Raw genomic sequence first — 23809 nt, 5'->3', positions numbered from 1 at the left:
CCCCACCCGATGTCTCTCCCAGGAATCATCACTGTACATGTGTGTCCAGAGATTAGTACCAGCCAATCGTCAGATATAGGGCGGCAGCGCAGAGATCACTGCGTTGCACAGTCCTAATATTGCAGGTCGGGCCGCTTATTTAACTATACAGCGCCTTTATGCAGTGGCCATCTCGGGAACCGATGCACACGTGATCACCCACTCAGCTGCACAGGACCCAGCAGCCTCTAGTATGTCGTCCCCCCGTACCTCCACGGACCAACAGTCACTCTTCAGTTGACCGCGTTTTGCCCTGCGGCACCATTCCACTGCACCGGAGACAGGCACAGGCCTCTGCTTGCTCAGTACCTTCAGAAACAGGATCACACTTCTGCACTTTCTTCGTTGGGCACACACAGCACTTGCACGCTCCTAGGCAATGGAGCGCGGACTGCTCCTCTGCTCAACTTTAGGTCGGGGATTCTGGCCTAGCGAAGCTGCAGCACGTCAAAGCCCACCGCTCCGCCCGTTCTGCAGTTCTCGGAGCATGAATTAGATCATTACGATCCGGAGCCCCTCCTTTGGCAGGAAAACTCAGTTAGACGAAAGATAGGTCTCGTAGCTGTCGGATAATTAATACTAGTGCCACAGTGTTACGGAGCCCGCAGCTCAAGCGGCCATCTTGGTCGCGAGCAAGCTCTGCCCCCCCAAGTCCTCATGTGATATTTACTAAGCCACGCAAGGGGCAATGTACACTGCCTTCCGTGACTTTTCAAAGAAATGGAATGCAACATAGTGGCTTGCACTGTATTGCATTAAATTTTGTAGTGGCAGGCGTTCCCTTAGGTGGGCAGGGCAATTCTGTGCAGCCACCCATGGCATTTGATGAAGTACCAGAATTACTAAAATCAGTTAGTCTGGGATTGTGCCAAAATGGTGCTCCTCTTGCAGATGGTCTATTAAGGACAAATATTTGTATTTCTTCTCATTACTTCCTTTTCCTATGTGTGGTGCATTCCAAATCACACAAAAAAAGAGGAAATTGCCTCTTATGATTGGTTTTGTGCATATAGATAAGCCTTCCTCTACAAAAACAATCCTGCCTGTAATGCTGGCACCCCTGCATCATTGTGTGTCAGCTTTAGTGCCGGGCAGCACACAGTACTTAAAAATATGGTACATTTCTGTTCTCTCAATTTCATGCACCGCAGTGCATTTCATTGTGTAAAACCTTAGTAAGGCTGGCCCTTAGCGTGCAACGACAGCCAGTACCTAGAGCATTCTTGGTCACCCACAACTTACTGTACAATAGTGGAGCTCATTACACATTTCATCCAAAATAAATGAACAGCTGCAGAAGACCTCCACGTTTTACTTTCAGATTGGGCCCATTTTACCAACGGGTTTAAATTCAGAACACTCTCTTCGCTGTCACCCACAATATTTAACAACGATTGAATCAAGCTGACCTAGAGGCCTAACTTCTGGTCATTCAATAAGGCTGAAATCATGACATTTTGGTCTGCAATCATTTCATCCCATGTGGAAGATTTGTCAACATGCCCAGAGACTTGCTTTAACTGAGGAATCTACCTGACCCTTTCCTTTGGCAGGCACTACTCTCCCCTTTTCTGTTGCTTTCCTCTAAGCACCGCTCCTTTGTCCCAACAAGTAATCTACATTGTTCCCTCTTCAGGTGTGGCAGTAGCACAAGTAGCTTTACCTACACACCAGCTTTTACATTAGGCTCTGTCCTTTGATCATTCCTTCATGGGTCTTGCATCATTTCTTCTATCAGGATCTTAGCCCTCGGGTGTGAGGGTTGTGGGATCATTATCAAACCACTAGTTACTTCTGAAATTTCCCCCAGATTTGGAATATGTTTCTGTGGTCCTTGCTTTAAAAAGCCCTTGATGATGTTCCACGTGATAGGTGAGTAGATTTTCTTAATCTCTTCCTAAAGGAGCATCGTGCGCTTATTGTAGGGTGGCCCATGTTACATTTCCTCTACACCAAAAACTAGAACTAAGCTGACCGCTCGATTCTCAAGCACTGCCTCACTGGCACCAAGGCTCTCCTTGTATCTTCAGACCAATTGTGCAACATCGACCCACTTTGCACTCTTCACATGAATGAATGAATAAATGAATGAACGAATGAATGAGTGAGCATTTTCTTGAGAACAAATGCACAAAGGCATCAAGTCGCTTGCAAGGATGTCACACGTATGCCAGGTTGACTTTTTCCCTTTATATTCAGACAGTAACAGTGTGGCTGGGAGATAGGCTGTTCTTTCACAGAGCTGAAACTTCACTGCCCTGCGCCATCTCCACTTCGCAGCAGAAGTATGTTTACCAAGTGTACTCTCTGAGATCATGGGCCAACTAATTTCAAATAACACGGTTTAAAGATCACTAGTGTGCAAAAGCATTCACTTTCAGTCTCTTTACATCATGGTATTAGTAGAGCAGCGAAGTTCCTCACACAATGTTTGAAAGAAAAGGCTTGCATAACAAGTTGATGAAAGCCATCCTAAAGTTTTGGCTTCAGGACCAAGTAACCTGATGGGAACTGGTCTCCTAAGAAGGGCCACTTCCATTATTCCAAGCTAGAGACCATTCTCTTTCTACTATAGACCTAGCATTGGCAGGACACTCAGCCATGTCATCCAAAACACAAGAAAGGATTCATGCACATCTCAATAACCTTGGTCATACAAAATATACCTTCTTTTCTAAATAGTTTCCAAACATGTACAATTATGTAATTTATTGGTATTATGACTTAAAAGGCTACCAATCAATCAATCAATCATAACATTTGTAAAGCGCACTACTCACCCGTGAGAGAATCAAGGCCCTGGGGGAGGGGTGCTGCTACAGCTCGAATAGCCAGGTCTTGAGTAGCCTCCTGAAGGTAAGTAGGTCCTAGGTCTGCCGTAGGAGGATGGGGAGGGTGTTCCAGGTCTTGGCGGTGAGGTGGGAGAATGATCTGCTGTCGGTGGTTGCTCTTCGGACAGTGGCGAGGTCGGCGGAGCGCAGCTGGCGGTTCAGAGTGTAGAAGGTGAGACGTCTGTTGAGGTATGCCGGTCCGGTGTTGTGGAGTGCTTTGTGAGCGTGGGTGAGGAGCTAGAAGGTGATCCTCTTGTCGACAGGTAGCCAGTGCAGGTATTTCATGTAGGGTGTGATGTGGCTGTGGTGAGGGATGTCGAGGATCATGTGTGCGGAGGCGTTCTGTATGCCTTGGAGTCGTTTCAGGAGTTTGGCCGAGGCTCCTGCGTAGTGGGTGTTACCGTAGTCCAGCCTGCTGCTGACGAGGGCCTGGGGGACCGTTCTTCTTGTTACGGTGGGGATCCACCTGTAGATCTTGCGGAGCATGTGGAGGGTGTTGAAGCAGGAGGACGAGATGGCATTGACTTGCTTGGTCATGGAGAAGTTTGAGTCGAGGATGAACCCTAGGTTGCGTGCGTGGTCGGTGGGTGATGGTGCTGCTCCCAGTGCGGTCGGCAACCAGGAGTCGGCCCACGCCGAGGGGGTGGATCCAAGGATGAGGACTTCCGTCTTGTCTGAGTTCAGCTTCAGACAGCTGTTCATCATCCACTTGCAGACGGCTTTCATTTCTTCGTGAAGGTTGGTTTTGGAGTTGAGGGGGTCCTTGGTGAGGGGAAGGATCAGCTGGGTCCTTGGTGAGGGAGATGGTCAGCTGGGTACCAGAGTTGGTAAAATACATATATAACGATGCCATCAGCAATAGTACTGAAATAATTGTAATCGTCTATTCAGATTTTACTCAAGGAATCTTAATTAACTTTGCTGCTTTCACACAACAGAGCACTTTCATTCTTTAGAGACAGTAGGTTTCATCATCATTCATGCGTGCAGAGTAGCAGCGCGTGCGTGCATTATTTTACCACAAACACTGAGGCTTTGGCAGTACCATACCGAACAAAAGTTCCAGCTGTGGTTCGAATTGGGTGTTACCCTAAAGGAAAAAACAATATTGAGTTTCAGCAAATGGCAGATGGCCTTTCTGCTGTCAATTTATATGTAAATATGTATCGGAACACAGACTACAATAGACTTAAAGCTGTATTTGACTGCCTTGTTTTTGGCATAGATGCACGTGGAATAAAACCGATTTTGACACAGGAAATTACTCTCAAGCATCATGTCCCTTATCAATTCAGACAATCATTGTTTGTTACATGCGCCGGCTATACCCTGAAATGAGATTTCCAGGACACAGGCTTTTGAATAGTTGTTCACTTGAGTTTATTATTCATTGGAATCCCTGCAGATTAAATGGTAGACAACTATTTCATTTAATTTTCTTGTGTCATTAACCAGTCCCATATTTGCTTCATTTTTATCATCTATTGCATTTCACCTTTTTTCATTAAAATCTTCAGTCTCCCTGCTGATTTTTTTCACGTTCTCATTTATTCCCTCTCTGTAGCTGACTTAAATCACGAGCCCTATTTCCAAAGCGCAATCTTCAATCTTCGGTTTAAAGCACTAATTGATTTTTCAGCAGTTCTCTGAAATCCCCCTTACTTTTCATTTTAATCTAGAGTCTTTCACCACTTAGATTACCCCTCTGTGACCTCTCCTTCGCTCACGCTAGCAGTTCTTGTTTTGTACTGTTTTATACGCCAATCTTTGTATTTTATAATCTCCTTTTCCTATTTCGTGTGTCTGGCTGAATTCTTTCCACTACTGAAAAGCATAAAGAAAGCTTAATTTCACACAGACTACTTGGCATTTTAAAAGGCTGTTGTGACAGCTACAGATAGAAGAAGTCAGGAACCTATTTTTGTTGCTCATTATTAAAAACTGAATGAACGCACGAATAGTTTATCAACACACATGCACATTTGCATGCTACTTTATATAGGAGATACTCAGGGCCTCATGAGGCCCCTTGCGCCATCGGAACATCACTTTTTGTGACGTTCCGTGGAGCATGAAGCCTGTGTGATATTTATCAGGCAGCACTAAGCTATATTTTTTGGCTTAATGCTGCCTGAAAAATATCAGTCCCTTTAACACAGTGTTCTGCATTAAAGGGACGTGCAATGGGTGTTGTTGAGGGCGTTCCCAGCAACATCCATGGCCTTTTGACACTGCCCCAGATTTACGACAAATCGTAGGCAGTGCCAAAAAGCTTATGCCTCCCCAGGGGAGGTGTAAGGGAGGCACAACGGGAAGAAATATCTTTACTTCTGCTTGTTTTTCTTTTTTCATGTGTGCTGTATTCTGCAGCACACGTAGAAAGAGGAAAAACTTCTTGTGATTACTTTTGTACAGAAAGGTTTCCCTTCCTGTACAAAAATAATCATCCCCGCAACGCAGGCACCCTTGCACCATTGTGCAAAGGGGCCTGCGTTGGCACAGGCAGCCCATTGTGCATCGGTGCAGGGGAAAAGGACAGGAATGCGCTGTATCTTATAGATATGGTGCATTCGTGCCCTTTTCCTTTGTCTTAGGGAAGCGCAGCAGGAAGGCCTGCTGGGCTTCCCAATGGCAAAACCTCATAAATGAGGCCCTCGCGCTTTAGGCAATATTACGCTGGTGGTATGGTACCCCCAGATGCTTATTGAAACATGGTGGAGACAGACGCCCTTGTCAATGACAGCTTTGGAGTGGTCTATTCCTTGCATAACACTGCTTTTCTAAAACACCTTTCTGACATTTTTGCCTGTAAATAACAAAAAATATTGTACTTATTATTGTTATGGTGCTATTTTGGGTGGAAGGTCACATCCAGGTCTGCGTTTGTGATTGAAGTACACCATTTTGACTTGATTTAGGTAAATCTGCTGATGGAATGCTGGTATAAGATAAACTTTCTAATGAAATACACTGGATGGAACGACTGTCTCCAGGTGTTTAGTTATTTCTTACTAAAAATAAAGCTGAAATGAGCGTCGAGACCACTTTGTCATTTTTTCTTGTGTACAATCATCTTGTTTCGTTGTATGTGAATAGTGCATATCCTTGTCTGTTAAGTCTCTTATTCTGACGTGCAGTTCAAAAAATGAGGAGTTTTGGTATTGTACCGATGTCTGAATCACAGATTTTTTTTTAAGCAGAGGTCTTTCTCGAAGGGGGCCTCGAGGGCCGGCACCATAACAGCCGCCAGAGCCTGCAGAGAACGGATCCGGTTAGCGCTGGTTTGCGCCGCCGAGAATGGCAGCGCGATGAAAAGCGCTCGATGACCTCTCCTACCCCTTCCCAAGAACAAAGGGAGGAGAGAAAGGGGGAGGAGGATATAAGGCAATGCTCCCCCTGGGCAGCTCACCTTGATAGGTTGCGCTCTGATTAGGACTCTCCCTCTCACTCCGCTCTTTCTCCCCACTCCTCTAAGGTGCTGGGCCTGCGTTTCCCTGGCTTGACCGGGGCCAGGCTGCGTGCAAAGAAGGGGAAGGAGAAGGACTAGACCCACTTACCAGCTGGCTCCTCTTGGGTGCTGGGCCTGCGTCTCCATGGCTTGACTAGGGCCAGGCTGCAAACCAGAGAGGGGGGCAGGCTGAATACCTAAAAATCCCAAGGACTCTCCCCAGACCCACCTTGGTGCTGGGCCGGCCTCTCCCTGGCTTGACTGGGGCCAGGCTGCGCGCTGCGGTGGTGAAGGGGTGATAGTCCAGACCCTGTGTGACTAGACGCCAATTCTGGGCCTTCGTTCTCTAGCTTGCTAGCTAGCTAGCTTGCAAGGCTGCGCTGAGGGGAAAGGAACCTAAGGGCGAGCCACCAGATAGACCAATGGAACAGAGACCAGAGAAAGCAACTCAGCGAAAGTATCTGAGCTCAAATATCTGAGCAAACATTTCTAACCAAGGATTTTCTATCCAGCCGCACCAGGCACCATCAACGATGGACGCTGACGCCATGGCTCACCACAGTAACACCGAAGACATGGAATGGCAAACTAAGGCAAAGAGAAGTTGTGACTCGTGCCCAAACTCACCAGAAAAAGCCCAAAAGCTTGCCCGCGCACCTCCCAGAAGTGCTGCAATTGTAACCACAAACCACTTTCAGGTCCTCTAAAATGCCCAGGACTGCGACACCCACCCTCAGGACCATGAATGAGAACTCTACAGGTCCTACAAAATGACTACGGATCCCTCCCATCATCCTGAAGAACTTAGCCACTCACAAGGATTTCGTGGAGCCACTGGAGGAACACTGCACCTCCACCTTCACAATTAAACCCCTGCAGGACCACACTAAGATCATGATTACCACACCAGAGGACTACAGTAGTATGCCCAGCATACTCAAGGAACAGAAAATGGAATACCACACCTTCTCATTGACCACTTCAAAAGCCCAGCACTTCGTAATACAGGGACTCCCACTAAACGCATCCCTTGAACATATCACTGAGGACTTAGCAGAACTTGGACTTCCTGTTAAAAATATTGCACAGATTGCCTCACAGGCGAACAAGAACAAGAAAATCCCCCTGTTCGTCATAACCCTGTCGGCAAACAAGGATGGGAAGCCAGTAGACCTCTCAGCAGTCACACGGCTCTGCAACAGCACCGTTACCACGGAAGCTCCTAGGGGGAAAAGGGGCCCAGTAATGTGCTGCAACTGCCAGAGATTGTGGCACACCTCTGCATTCTGCCACCAGAAGCCAAAGTGTGTACGCTGTGGAGGCGAACACACCTCCAACCAATGCACCAGGAACCGAGAAACCGAACCAGCGATATGTGCAAATTGCACAGGAAAACACCCAGCAAGCTATCGCGGCTATTCCTACCACCAGAAAGGCAAAGAAGGCTGAACAACGTAAGCACCTCTCCTAACCACAAAGGTCTTCTCGACACTGAACAGCAACAGACCAGGGTCAAAGGAAGACTTACAATCGCAAACCCACATTGGCACACAGGATCCCAACCCCAAATACAACCAACAGCATGAAGCACATGTGGATGGAAGGACATACGCAGATGTTATAGGACCTAAACAAGTCAGTCCACCTCCGACAACCACACCAGGACATCCGGTGGAATAGGCTCAGCCACCAACTGGCAGGAACTCCTTGTGTAGGTGGCAAAAGTAGTCGCAGACATGGGCATCCACCCTGTGGTGACAATGGTGGTGAATCTCATCGCCGGACATTTCCCAGGTGAAGAAAACAACTCCCATGGCAGAAAAAAATAAAAGAAACTCCTTCTTCTTTATGTGCAATACTGACAGCATTCAAAAGAAAATAGATGAACTCCTACATCTGATAAAAACTAAGGATGTGAGTATAGCTCTTATCTCTGAGACCCATCTCCAAATAAGCCAGAAGCTTAACCTAGCATACCACAGGGTATACCGCACAGATCACACCACTGGAGCCAAGGGCAGAGGAACAGCAGTGATTGTCAGCACAAAAGTGAAGCACCATAAGATCGCACTACTAGTAGTGGGGAGTATCGAAGCAACTGGTAAAACTACCTAGGCAGTAATTATAAAATAAATACACAGTAATGCAAGGACCAACAGAATGAGTGAACAGTTTCCAAATAGTTACACAATTTTATTGTAAACACATAAACAATAGCTAAAAAATATACATTTCATGAAAATTAAGTATATATCAATAATCACATAAAAAATTGGTAAACATAAAAGAGTAAGTTGTTTGACACACAAGAAGAAGTTCAGCGAACTGACAAGACAGCTGAAGATGCAAATAAGCCAGCACAGAGGTGAAAATGGGAAGCACCACCAGCCAACCTGAAGGACTCAGACAATTCTCTCGGGAAAATGACCTGACGCTTGACTGGAAAGAAAGAACCAAACCCACCCATACAAGGAAAGACACATGTGGCATGCAGCAACAGGGTAAAGGCTGAGGTCTTCTCTGAGACACTGGAGGCATTCTCAGGCCTAACCATGCAAGCAAACTGGCAGCAGAAGTTGAACAAGAGGTCACTAAGCACCACCTGCAGCACCCGTCAGAAACCAAAGCTGCAACCTTTGAGGAATGCTCAACAGATGAAGTCCAAGTCCTTGTAAAGAAACAAAAAAATGGCAAGGCTCCAGGAAAAGATGGAATAATAAACCAAGCCATCAAAATGCTCACAGATGCTGCAGTGGACCAACTTGCAGATATATATTCAATGCGTGTATGCAGCACCAGTACTGCCCCAAGGTTTGGAAAGAGGCAAGAGTCGTCGTTTTCCATAAGGCTAGAAAACCACTACGAGACCCTGCAAACTACCGCCCCATAGGCCTGCTATCAGGCCTATTGAAGCTCTTTGAAAAAGTTATTCAAGCTCACCTCATTTACTTTGCATCAACTGAAAACCTCATCTCCAAAGAACAGTTTGGGTTCCGGAAACACCACTCAACAAACCACCAACTTCTCACAGCTGTGGACATCATCAGCCATGGATGCAACATCTACAAGCCTACTGGAGTAGTCTTTCTGGATGTAGGCAAAGCATTTGACTCAGTATGGCACAAGGTACTGCTTTACAAACTCATCTAGCTCAAGTTTCAGTTACCTGGTTAAGCTGCTGTCTAGCTACTTGTTACACCGGACCTTCCACGTGGTGGTGCAAGAAGAATGCTCAACTTCATGCGCTATTCTCGCTGGAGTGCCTCACGGATCAATTCTTGGACCATACCTCTTTAATATATTTACAAATGATATCCCCAAGGACTTAAAGAAGACTGATCTTGCTTTTTACACCAATGATGTTGGGCTTGGGAACAACAGCTGCTTTTATACCAAGCACCTGTGTTATACGGGGAGATTCTTGTTGCAGTAGAAAAATACAACTGGAGAATGAAATAAAGGTGAAACTCAAATGCAGATTGGAGAACTACCCTCCCCAATCCCCCGCAGGGGGACAAGGTGTGCAAGCAGACAATCACTAAATATGAATTTGCCCGCTGTAATGCAGCTGGTGCCCAAGTAAAGCGACATGACACCTGCGTGTGAAAGGAACAATCATGGTATAGACTACAAAATAGGAGTAGAATATGCATTTCCAATATCGATATATATATATATATATATATATATATATATATATATATATATTCACTGAAAAAACCATAGGTTATAGACCATATATAGTTAGGAATTAGCATTTACAAAACCTTGAAAATTCACTGAACAAAACCATAGGTTATAGACCATATATAGTTAGGAATTAGCATTTAAAAAACCTTATTTTACTCACACAAAACCATTGAAATTCCATATATAGTTAGTTGCACTAACTATATATCGCGCACCTGCAATCCACTGCTGATGATGTCACATATTACATCATTCATGACATGGTCAGTGACATCACTGATGACATCACTGATGACATCTCAAATGACATCACTGATGACATCACTGATGACATCTCATTTGACATCATTCTTGTGCTAATACGATAAACCTCTTCAGACTCTAATATAACCTTAGATGCACTCAGTGTATACAGACACTCACACACTGTCACTCATCCATGGAGTTACTCACACACCTAGTCAGTCATGCAAAGAAACAATCTCACCTCCATTTCTTCAACTATACAGTTATACACACCTTACTTATTCAAACATATACTAACACATATTTACTCTCTTATACAATCCCTGATACAAGTTCACAATGATCCATACAACCACTCACACATTCAGTGGCTCTCATGCACAGTTATTTATATATGCCAACTCTCACATGTACTGTGTTTTACATATGTACTTACTATGACATGTAGCATTGAGATATCCATTCACTCATCAATACACTCATGCACACAGTCAACTGCCCATGTAGCTGTTTCCACATGCACTCTTGAACTCATACACCTAGTGAATCAACTGCTCACACATCTATGCACAGAGTCACACACCTCCCAGCCACCCCCACACAAACTCAATCTCCCATACAAATACTTGGGCAACCAATCAATAACACATATAGCCTCTCGTATAGCTAATGATCAACACATGCAGCAGTTTACATCACAACAGACATAATGATGCACAAATTAAGACAGTTTAGTCACTAACCCATGCATTCAGTGAGACACATTTAATCACTCACTCATACAGTCAGTCACGCACCTACTAAATCCTTCATCCAGACACTTATACATCCACTCATTCTTCAATATGTAAGACATATTTTAACTTTACAGAAACATACAGTCACTGGATGTTGTCATCAGTGATGTCATCAGTGATGTCATTTGAGATGTCATCAGTGATGTCATCAGTGATGTCACTGACCATGTCATGAATGATGTAATATGTGACATCATCAGCAGTGGATTGCAGGTGCGCGATATATAGTTAGTGCAACTAACTATATATGGAATTTCAATGGTTTTGTGTGAGTAAAATAAGGTTTTTTAAATGCTAATTCCTAACTATATATGGTCTATAACCTATGGTTTTTTCAGTGAATTTTCAAGGTTTTGTAAATGCTAATTCCTAACTATATATGGTCTATAACCTATGGTTTTTTCAGTGAATTTCAATGGTTTTTTAATAGCAAATATCATAAGCTGTCGAATGTCAAGTACGTGGTAAGTGAAAACATTTTCGTGTTTATGCACACTGATCTGCTTTGAATGGTGCCCCCCCCCCTCATTTCTATTAGGAGTACTCTCTCTTTGCAGATAGTGAAAGGTAGTTAACGCAGGTCTTTGCCCCCATTGTAATCCGTCGTGCCTGCTTCTCTCTCCATTTGATTCATTGTTATCCAAGTATTTACTGTTTTAGAATTAGTTCTCTTTGGTTCATTCTCTATTTACAAACAAACACAGAGTCGCAATACTCTGTTTAGTCTTTGCAGATAACGAAAAATCGTGTAAAAAAAAAGAAAAAGAATCGAGCAAAATCAGTAGGCCACTAATGGGATCTCTTTTTGACCTCGCAAAAATAGAAACATTAGGAACAACCCCTCATGACAAATACAAAACTAGTGAGATGAACTGAACTCCACACAATGATGGCTGCAAAACAGCTCGGCTCCGCCACCCACCCCGCCCAAAATAACGATAAAGAACGGCTGCCATGATTGGTTGCGGAATGACCACGACGGAGCTACGAAATGGTGCTGCTCTCATGCTAACCCCAGCTTCAGTCTGAAACATCCAGAAACACTGTAGACTACCAATTCGATCAGTTCCGGTAGCGCCCCAATGTAACCCGGTAGAGAAGAACTAGCCCTCCCCTCTTTGACTGATGGTTCTTGTTGCCTGTCCCTTCTGTTGTCATTTAACAGAACTATTTAGCCTGCTGAAAGGGGTTGTGTTCCGACCGCTGGTTGGTGGAGACATTTTGACTATATTCTGTACCTGCGTTGTCGCGTAATGCGTCATATGACGCGCCGCGTTAGCGCATCCGGAAGTCATCCGGGGCGCGCAGCGCGTAACGTAAGCATAACAAGTCATGTGACTTGTTAATAAAACTTTTCATTGGTTCATTTTACTTTTCTTATTGTAATGATGAAAGGCTTGATCATATGACCTAAAAATTACGCTTTTCATTACTTCCGAACATTATTTTTTCTTAAATATATGTTATAATGTTCCAGGCTAATGTACTTTCCCGGAAATTTTACAACTGTCCTGCAAGTAAAATATATTCTTTTTTCGAGAAAAAGAGCGTTTCTTCGTCCCATGACGGAGCCGTTGAGCAAAAGAGGGTCGACCTGCTGTCTTAGTCGCCGATACGCCTGAATATGAGATTCTTATCGATCACTTTATGTTGCAGGAATAGAAAACACAACAGCCCTTGACCATTTATCTTTACTGCGTTCCTTCGTATTATACCTTTTACCCTTCATGTAATTGGTCTGCTTTATTTCACTTGCCTTTTAATGATTCTAAAACAGTGACTATTATTAAAAACTTTACCAATGTATATACTACTACCATGTTTTCTTTTAAAAACCTTTATTGTGAAAATTTCATTATACAAATACGAGCCTATAACCACGTGGGCCGGCCACGGAGCAAACTGTAATCGTATATGATGAATAGACATTTACACTGTAGAGGAACGTAACGGGCGGGCCATTAGGTTGCAAGAACTAAGGTGTCTAACAGTTACGGAATCGGTGGACGTACATTTTATAATTAAAATACGACAGGGCCAGTTACAATAAAATTATCTAGATATACATTTGCGGGCAAGTACCATGGGTGACGTTAATTCGAACTTTCAACAGTACAGTAATCAATAACACATCAGAACTTAATATCAATAGGGATGTCGAAATATTCAATCAATTCTCGTCCCCGCCCGCCATGTGCTTCAAAACTGCATACGTATCTCGTGATTTCAAGGTTCTGCAACCAGTACACAACAAGGAGTTACGAGTCCCATTTATTCTGGCGCCATTTTGGGCGAGGACGGGCAGGTCCAGGATATAGTCAAAATGTCTCTACCAACCATCGACTATGATGATGTTCATATGCTGTATTTATTAGAGTAACACTCAGATGTCCACATGAAATAAATTTGCCACAATCTAAACATGTCATTTTAATCTTTCCAAAGTTCTTCTAAATATTTGGGACCGTTTCCCTTGCCTCTGAAGCTCTCAGTGCCACTTCTTTGATGAATATACTAGCAGGTCAGGGGTTCTCCTCCAAATCTCTCTTTTATGCAGCACTATAATTAATTGTTGCCACCTCTCCATATGACGATGCATGGTATAGTTACCACAACTATATTTTTTTTCGGTTCCTCTAGAGAGTTCATCGTGGCAGATGAAGCGTGTAACGTACCGGGCATTTACCTTTTTTTGCATGTACAGGAAAGGAAAAAAAAATCGAGCGTCCGAGTTCTAAGGTGTCCCAGGGCCATTTTAGTGGACCAGGCCCAAATCCAAAGAACAGGCCGCCATTTTGAGAGTCCTGTTGCAGCCGCCTGTCGCTGTAGCATCAAGAGCAGCCGAAACTCAGCTGAATGGCAACTGAAACGGTAAAGGGGCGCCCCACTACAGCAGACGAGCCAGGCCCAAATCCAAAGAACTGCTATCTCACAGGCTAATGGGGCGACCCACGCCGAGTTTCAGCATTGTAGGATGACCACACAAGTACAGCAACTTGCTAGACATCACCTCGGTGCCATCCGGATCTCGGCGCCCCACTGCAGATGAAGTGCCTCTCAACTATGAAACCACCACGGTGACATCCGGATCTTGGCGCGTTGTGCTGCCTTCGGCCTATTCGCACATCGGTCCGCTACTGACGCCATCTCACAGGCTAATGGGGTGACCCACGCCGAGTTTCAGCATTGTAGGATGACCACAGCAACTTGCTAGACATCACCTCAGTGCCATCCGAATCTTGGCATCTCAACGCCTAGTGGTATCTTCCATACAAAAAATATTGTTACGCTGCCTTTGGCCCCATTCGCACACCAGTCCGCAACTTAGACATCACCTCGGTGCCATCCGGATCTTGGCATCTCAGCGCCTTGTGGTGTCAGTCAGAAAATATTGTTGTGCTGCCTTCGGCCTATTCGCAAATCCAAAGAACTGCTATCTCACAGGCTAATGGGGCGACCCACGCCGAGTTTCAGCATTGTAGGATGACCACACAAGTACAGCAACTTGCTAGACATCACCTCGGTGCCATCCGGATCTCGGCGCCCCACTGCAGATGAAGTGCCTCTCAACTATGAAACCACCACGGTGACATCCGGATCTTGGCGCGTTGTGCTGCCTTCGGCCTATTCGCACATCGGTCCGCTACTGACGCCATCTCACAGGCTAATGGGGTGACCCACGCCGAGTTTCAGCATTGTAGGATGACCACACCAACTTGCTAGACATCACCTCAGTGCCATCCGAATCTTGGCATCTCAACGCCTAGTGGTATCTTCCATACAAAAAATATTGTTACGCTGCCTTTGGCCCCATTCGCACACCAGTCCGCAACTTAGACATCACCTCGGTGCCATCCGGATCTTGGCATCTCAGCGCCTTGTGGTGTCAGTCAGAAAATATTGTTGTGCTGCCTTCGGCCTATTCGCACATCGGTCCGCTACTGACGCCATCTCACAGGCCAACGGGGCGCCCCACGCCGACTTTCAGCATTGTAGGATGGCCACACCAGTACCACAACTTGCAAGACACCACCTCGGTGCCATCCGGATCTTGGCATCTCAGCGCCTTGTGGTCTCTTCTACACCGGAAATATAGTAGAAAATATTGTTGCGCTGCCTTTAGCCCCATTCACACATCAGTCCGCTACTGACACCATCTCACAGGCCAACGGGGCGCCCCACGCCGACTTTCAACATTGTAGGATGGCCACAGAAGTGCGACAACTTACTAGACACCACCTCGGTGCCATCCGGATCTTGGCGCGTTGTGCTGCCTTCGGCCTATTCGCACATCGGTCCGCTACTGACGCAAACTCACAGGCCAACGGGGCGCCCCACGCCGACTTTCAGCATTGTAGGATGGCCACACCAGTGCGGCAACTTCCTACACACCACCTCGGTGCCATCCGGATCTTCGCGCGTAGTGAAGCTGCAGCAGCTGCAAATAAGCTTCAGACAGTGTTACAACCGCTGCTCAGAACTCTCAACTATGACACCACCTCGATGCCATCCGGATCTTGGCGCGTTGTGTTGCCTTCGGCCTATTCGCACATCGGTCCGCTACTGACACCGCCTCACGTGCCAACGTATTTTCTCCACATTTTATACCCTATGCCGCATAACAGGTCATGTGACTTCTTTATAAAACTTTTCATTGGTTCATTTTACTTTTGGTTTCCTAATGATGGAAGGCTTGATCATATGACCTAAAAACAACACTTTTCATTGGATGAAAACTTTTTTTTCCCCCCAAACGATGAAAGCCCCACCTTGTTTCTGGATGTTTCAGACTGAAGCTGGCGTCACCATGAGAGCACCACCATCTCGTTGCTCCGTCGTGGTCATTCCGCGAGCAATCATGGCAGCCGCTCCCCACCAGAAGCCTGCAGGAGTCGGGGCCCCCAAAACTTTTGATGAATTCTCAAGGCGGAGGGGACGCTTTCGAGAATGGGGTCCAAGACCTAGCAGACAAGCGTCCGATTTCCAAGGTGTCCCAGGGCCATTTCAGTGGACCAGGCCCAAAAAGGAAACAGCCTGCCGCCATTTTGAGAGTCCTGTGGCAGCCGCCTATCGCTGCACCGCAAGAGTGGGCGCAACTCAGCTGAATGGCGGATTTTGACACAGTGGACCAAAAGCGGACGGAATGGCAACTGAAACGGTAAAGGGGCGCCCCACTACAACAGATGACACTCCACCTGGAGAGGCCCGTTCACGCCGCCTCCCCCGGGGCGCCCCACGCCGTTATTCGGAGCAGCATTGTAGGATACCAAAACCAGTGCGGCAACTTACTGGACATCACCTTGGTGCCATCGTTCTGCTGCCTTGGAACTATTCGCACAACAGTTTGCTACTGATGACCCACCCCCCGCGACGCCCCACGCCGTTATTTGCTGGGTGGCAACTTACTAGACATCACTTTTGTGTCATCTAGATTTCGGCGCGTTCTGCTGCCTTGGAACTATTCGCACAACAGTTTGCTACTGATCACCCACCCCCCGCGACGCCCCACGCCGGAAATCTGGACGTTGTGCTGCGTTGGGACTATTCGCACAGCCGACCGCTACTTCGTTGTTTTTCTCTAAAAATGTTTATATGTTATTACTATTTTTGTTTTCTTGTATATATTTATAAATTATTAAAGTTTTATAATCTTACTACTTTGTCGGAGTGCTATATATTTTTAATGTGACACATAATTGTAAAAACTTTGATGTACAAAGAGTCATCCCTGGAATCTTCCGCTTCACGCTCGGTCCCCTCCCCAATCACAATACAGGATGGTTTTCAGATAATAGCAACGCTTCTGCTGTGACGGATCTCATCGAGTGTGGGCCTTGATCTACTATAACTCCTTTGAAGACGGGTGATTCTTTACAGCTGTGGCCATAAACTACATCTGCAGGGCTAGCTGATAGCCTAGGACCGGCCTGGACAATCGGACACAGAGGAAAAGGAGTGTCAGAGGGTGCGGTAGTGAATAGGGCGAAAGGGAGGTGTCGGGCGGGCACAGGGTGTGATTCTCAGGGAAGAACAGCGCAGATGGGGGGAGGTTTATTACCCATGCATAAAACAGAGAGCGGGGGTGACCACTGCCTGGGGGAGATGCTTGCGAGGGTGGGGAGCCATGGTAAGGATCGACAGCGTTCACAGAGTGGATCTGGTCAAGGCATCTAAAATGGCTGCCGTGCACGACAAAAGTGTGGCATTTGAAAAAAGACAAGATGGCGCACACAATGTTTTTCAACAATTCCTGATTTCCTTCGAATCGAACGTTAACAGACGTTGGGGCATATTACCAAAGTTAAGCGATATTTATCCCTAACGATGCATTGCAAAGATTTTTTTACCGTCAGAAATTATCGCAGATAAACCTTGCTATTATCAAGGTTTATCGCAAATACGATAAAAAACGAGCGCAATGCATTAATGTCGCTGAAAACTCCGCGATATTCATGCATTACCGAGCTAATGCTCTTAGCCATGTTATCCACCTCCCATTGGATAACATGGCTAAGAACTGCTCAGGGCAGCTGTTACTTTTTGGAGATATTCGCGCTTATCTCGAATATTTCCAAAAGTTGATAATAGGAGATAGCGATGTTAGCGACTGTTTCCAGTCGCTAACATCTTGGCATGCCCACTTTGCATGTCATTAGTGATAAATATCACTCACATGCAAAGTGGGACCCAAGATGGTCGCTATCTCCTACTAGCCGTCGCTAACTGGTGTTAGCAACAGCTAGGTAATACACATATAATTTTATCTCCGCGAAGCGGAGCGCTGTTACAGATATATATCTTGTTTTTGAACGTTAATTTCTCAAAATGCACTGAAGCACATATATTGAGACATAGCAAAGGCACATCGGGCTACCAGTCCCTAATATTTTACCAAGTTTCGTGCAAATCCATTCAGCCGTTCGATTATTATTATTATTATTTTTTTTTGCCCCGCGGGGCCCTTTTAAAACCTCCACATCAAACCTAGGGGGTCAGCGAGGATCTACTATGCCCCCTTATGGTCATCAGCCGTTCGATTATTATTATTATTTTTTTTTTTGCCCCGCGGGGCCCTTTTAAAACCTCCACATCAAACCTAGGGGGTCAGCGAGGATCTACTATGCCCCCTTATGGTCATTTGCCCCTTCGCTTTGGCCTCCTCTTGTCTCTCGATCCTACCGAGAGACAAGATGGCGGCCGCTACGTACTGTTTGGAATGTTTACAGACACCGGAGAGCCAATCAGCTTCGCTTCGCAAAGCTCCGTAACGCGAAAAGTACGCGAAGCGGTGCGCTGTTACAGATATATATCTTTTTTTGAACGTTAATTTCTCAAAATCCACTGAAGCACATATATTGAGACCTAGCAAAGGCACATCGGGCTACCAGTCCCTACAATTTTGCCAAGTTTCGTGCAAATCCATTCAGCCGTTCGATTATTATTATTATTATTTTTTTTTGCCCCGCGGGGCCCTTTTAAAACCTCCACATCAAACCTAGGGGGTCAGCGAGGATCTACTATGCCCCCTTATAGTTATTTCCCCCTTTGTTTTGACCTCCTCTTGTCTCTCGATCCTACCGAGAGACAAGATGGCGGCCGCTACGGACTGTTTGGAATGTTGACAGACGCCGGAGAACCAATCAGCTTCGCTTCACAAAGCTCCGTTGCGCGAAAAGTACGCGTCCTGGGCCGCTGCCCAGTCCGCTGTTACAGATATATATCTTTTTTTAAACGTTAATTTCTCAAAATCCACTGGAGCACATATATTGAGACCTACAAAAGGCACATCGGGCTACCAGTCCCTACAATTTTGCCAAGTTTCGTGCAAATCCATTCAGCCGTTCGGGCTAAAAGTGAGGCCAACCGCCCTATGGAAAACTCAATGTTAAAAACACGTTTTGGGACCCCCCTTTTTTCTCGACCCCCCCTGGACGAAACCCCCCCCAATTTTCAGGGGCTGCTCAGAAACAAAATGTGCCATTTTCCTGAAAATTTCAGCCAATTCCGTCCAAAAACGCCAAAGTTATTAGACATAGAATTTTCAAAAAACCCATAGAGAAAAAATCCTAACTATATATACCTACTGGCGACCGCCAGTAGGTAATATATATATATATATATATATATATATATATATATATATATATATATATATATATATATATATATATATATATATATATATATATATATATATATATATTCACTGAAAAAACCATAGGTTATAAACCATATATAGTTAGGAATTAGCATTTAAAAAACCTTACTTTACTCACACAAAACCATTGAAATTCCATATATAGTTAGTTGTACTAACTATATATCGCGCACCCGCAATCCACTGCTGATCATGTCACATATTACATCATTCATGACATGGTCACTGACATCACTGATGACATCACTGATGACATCTCAAATGACATCACTGATGACATCACTGATGACATCTCATTTGACATTACTGATCACATCACTGATGACATCATTCATGTGATAATACGATGAACCTCTTCAGACTCTAATATAACCTTAGATACACTCAGTGTAAACACAGACTCACAGATTGTCACTCATCCATGAAGTTACACACACACCTAGTCAGTCATGCAAACAATCAATCACACCTCCATTTCCTTAACTATACAGTTAAACACACCTTACTTATTCAAACATATACTAAAACATATTTACTCACTTATACAATCCTGGATACAAGTTCACAATGATCCATACAGCCACTCACACATTCACTGGCTCTTATGCACAGTTATTTATATATGTCAACTCTCACATGTACTGTATTTTACATATGTACTTACTTTGACATGTAGCACTGAGATATCTATTCACTCACCAATACAGTCATGCACACAGTCAACCGCCCATACAGCTGTTTCCACATGCACTTTTGAACCCATACATCTATGCAGAGAGTCATACACCTCCCAGCCACCCATACACACTCTCAGTCTCCCATACAAATACTTGGGCAACCAATCAATAACCCATATAGTTAATCATATAGCTACTGATCAACACATGCATCAGTTTACCGAACAACAGACATAATGATGCACAAATTAAGACAGTTTAGTCACTAACCCATGCACTCAGTGAGACACATTTAATCACTCACTCATACTGTGGTAAATAAATAAATAATACCTCTCTTTTTGAATGAATACATGAATAACAGATAGCTCAATAAATAAGAGTCAAGATTCGAGGTAGTGGGAGTTTTGCAGGTTTAATACAGCATAAGGACAGGAACAGGACAACCTGCACGGGAACAGAATGGCAAGCCCTGGCAGCGCTGCCGGGGTCAAGATCTGGACAAGAAGGCGTAACTTTTAATAACAGTACATGAGCATATATACATAACGCAAACACATAGCATTACATTGCAATAGGCGTAGCAGTGGGTGGAGCAAAGGGTGTGACGCGTAGCAGTCGCGAAAGATAAGGGTGAGAATGGGTGTAACAGGGCCTGGGGTACCGTAGCAGGTACTGCAAGGGGGGCCCGGTGTCTGGAGGAGCAGGAATTGCCTGATTTACAGGGACTGGCGGAGCGGGAACAGGATTTGCATATTCTGGGACTGTGTCGTCCAAGTAGGACGAAATGAAAATATCAGCTGCGGTCGGTTTGTGACGTAGCTTGGTCGGAACTAATGGTGGCGGGAAATTACTGGATGCCTCCGGGGTCGCTTTTGGCAAGCCCTCGGCAAGGAGAGGATACATACCCTTAATAAGGGCATTCCTCCGTCTGTCTGACTGTTCGGTTTTAACTCGTTCACCTATCTCGATTAATTCTTTTTCTTGGGCTGGCTCTTGGGATTCTCTACTTAATTCTGACTTTCTGATTTCTTTTTCCGTTCTTTTATGAGATTCTTTGCGCCATAACTCGATGGCATCTTTCTGTGACTGTCTGGCTTTCTTTTTCCATAATGCCTCTTCTACTCTCATGATGCACTCGGCATCCCACGTACCTGATACGGGCCATCTATACTTTTCTTCCAACTCTTTGGTATACTCTACCCATAAATCTAGATATAATATGGCACTTATGCCATGCTTCTGATACATAAAGTGACCTGGACTGTCCCTGGGCGGGACGGGAACTGCTGCTTCCAACAGACCCTTTCTAGTTTTTAACTGACGTAACTTAGAAAACAAGGGCATGGCTGAACTGTAATCTAGACACAATACAATACACAATGAACACGATACTTATTCCCCATTCATACCACGACATTAAAATACATGAAGAACATTTAAAATAACAGTTCGAACAGAATACTACCTGGAATACTGAGAACAGAACACATGAATTTTCTCGAGAACAGAACTGACTAGAACAGAAACTAGATGCACTGCTGAAACAGTACGAAACTTACCGGTCTCGTAAAGAGACACGTCAGGACCCGCATCCACCGAAGTGGACACTTCGTTTGTGGGTCTGTGTACCACCAACCCACGGACCAGAGACAATTAGATTGACCCTGTCTAGATACCACCCCGGCAACGGTACTCACCGGGCAGCAAGAATGGAAGGCCTCGGACTGGACTGGACTGCTACGACGACTGACGACGAACTTCGGACTTCAGTTACGGGTGGACCTCCGGATACCTCGGACCTTGGACTCTCGGCTTGGGCTCTGGTCGGGACTCGCCGCGTTCCTCCACCGTCTCGTCTGGATGCTGGACCGCCTCCTCCGTCTCCTCCGTGGGCCTGAGGGATACTTGAAGCAGAAATATCTGCCGGTGCGCAGAAGAGTTCCGTCACGACTGCAGAGGGTCAGGGGGTCGGCGTGGCTTCACCGACGCGTGGGGAAAGGGCAAGTCCCTATTCGGGCGCCATTATGTGGTAAATAAATAAATAATACCTCTCTTTTTGAATGAATACATGAATAACAGATAGCTCAATAAATAAGAGTCAAGATTCGAGGTAGTGGGAGTTTTGCAGGTTTAATACAGCATAAGGACAGGAACAGGACAACCTGCACGGGAACAGAATGGCAAGCCCTGGCAGCGCTGCCGGGGTCAAGATCTGGACAAGAAGGCGTAACTTTTAATAACAGTACATGAGCATATATACATAACGCAAACACATAGCATTACATTGCAATAGGCGTAGCAGTGGGTGGAGCAAAGGGTGTGACGCGTAGCAGTTGCGAAAGATAAGGGTGAGAATGGGTGTAACAGGGCATATACATAGACATGTGATGCAAACGTAACAGAATATGTCATGAATGGGGCGGAAACCATGGAGGGGGCTACCTAAGGAGCCGGGACCTCTAACCTGATGGTGCGCGCAAACTGGCAATGACGTGTTACTAGGAGTAGAGACTGAAGTCTGGAGAGTCAGGGCGACATGTACCTAAACAGTATCTAGTATCTGATGTTTAGAGAACATGTTGATATAAACTAAGAGTCAGGAGGGGAAAGGCTAACAGACTCTAAGACTGGAGCATGCATTATTCTACATGTAGTGCGTGATGAAGAATATTAAATGACCATTAAATGCAGTATTTCTCTTACATGGAGACGTAAAGGCTAGACAATGACGGAAACTATTGATGCGATTCAGTAGCTTTAGGAATGCAGAGAAGGAGGGCTGGACTGATAGCTAGAATCATAACATACTCTTGGCAGACTCAGAGGCAGAGCCAGGCTGAACCGGGCACTGTGAGGCAGGAAGTAAGTGAAGGGTCGAGGATACAGGTGGGGGCTGTATCGCTCCTCAGCGAGGGCTCAGGAGACAGGAGCTGAATCTCATGTCCGGGCCCTTTTGAGGCCTAGAAACGGGGACTTTTCGATGCATTAACGTGCACACTGTGAAACGTGGCAACATAACTTTACATAGGCCTAACATTCGTTGTATTCACGAGAACTGGAAATTGACATACTAGAGATGGACACAACTATAATTGCATCTTTAATCGAACATGGGGAATACATATGCATATTAATCATGCACACATAACATATGATGGAGGACGCGTAAGGACACAGAACATGGCAAAATTTACTTTTCCACATTCCCTCCTTGTCACTACGTTTCCATCAGGAAACATCAATATTCATGATACCATCTATCATTTCATACAGTATCATTTGCTCGTCTCGAATTGTCTTGGAACGGGATTTAGAACGGGACTTGGGACTAGGAATACAAGAGGTAGCACAAATGCCGCAAATCGCAGGGCCACATTGTAGACAGAGGCAGCAGCTGAATATGATCGCTACTGCAATACCTAGAAAGGACAAGACTTTCCAACCCCAGGCGGAAATTATACTCCAGAGCCAACCGGACCATGTCCAGGTGCCTGGATTTTGGTGTAACAGATGGGCAATTTTATGAAGTCTGGTTATAGCTGAATAAACAGACGGCGCGTTATTTGGAATGAAAATGCAGCAACTAGATCCGATGACTCTACAAGCCCCGCCCCTATCGGCCAATATGACGTCAAGGACGAGACGATTTTGCAAAACTACAAATCTCATAGCAGATTGCTCTTCGGTTAAGTTACCTAGAGCAGAGGCAGTCTCATTTACTACAGCTTCAAGGGTTCTGGTTAACCTGCGTATTAGCTTACTATTCTGGATAGGTCCTATAAAGAAGAAGAAACCTTTATTGAAATCTGTATACTGTTCTAGAGCAGTTTCAGTATAATCGACAATTGGGGACTCGATCTCCCTTCTATGTCTAATGTGTACTAGATGTGTGTTTCTATGATAATCAGATGGGGCTAGGA

Source organism: Lissotriton helveticus, chromosome 2_1 (assembly GCF_964261635.1).
Source record: "Lissotriton helveticus chromosome 2_1, aLisHel1.1, whole genome shotgun sequence".
Lineage (NCBI taxonomy): Eukaryota > Metazoa > Chordata > Amphibia > Caudata > Salamandridae > Lissotriton > Lissotriton helveticus.
This window is presented reverse-complemented; position numbering follows the sequence as displayed.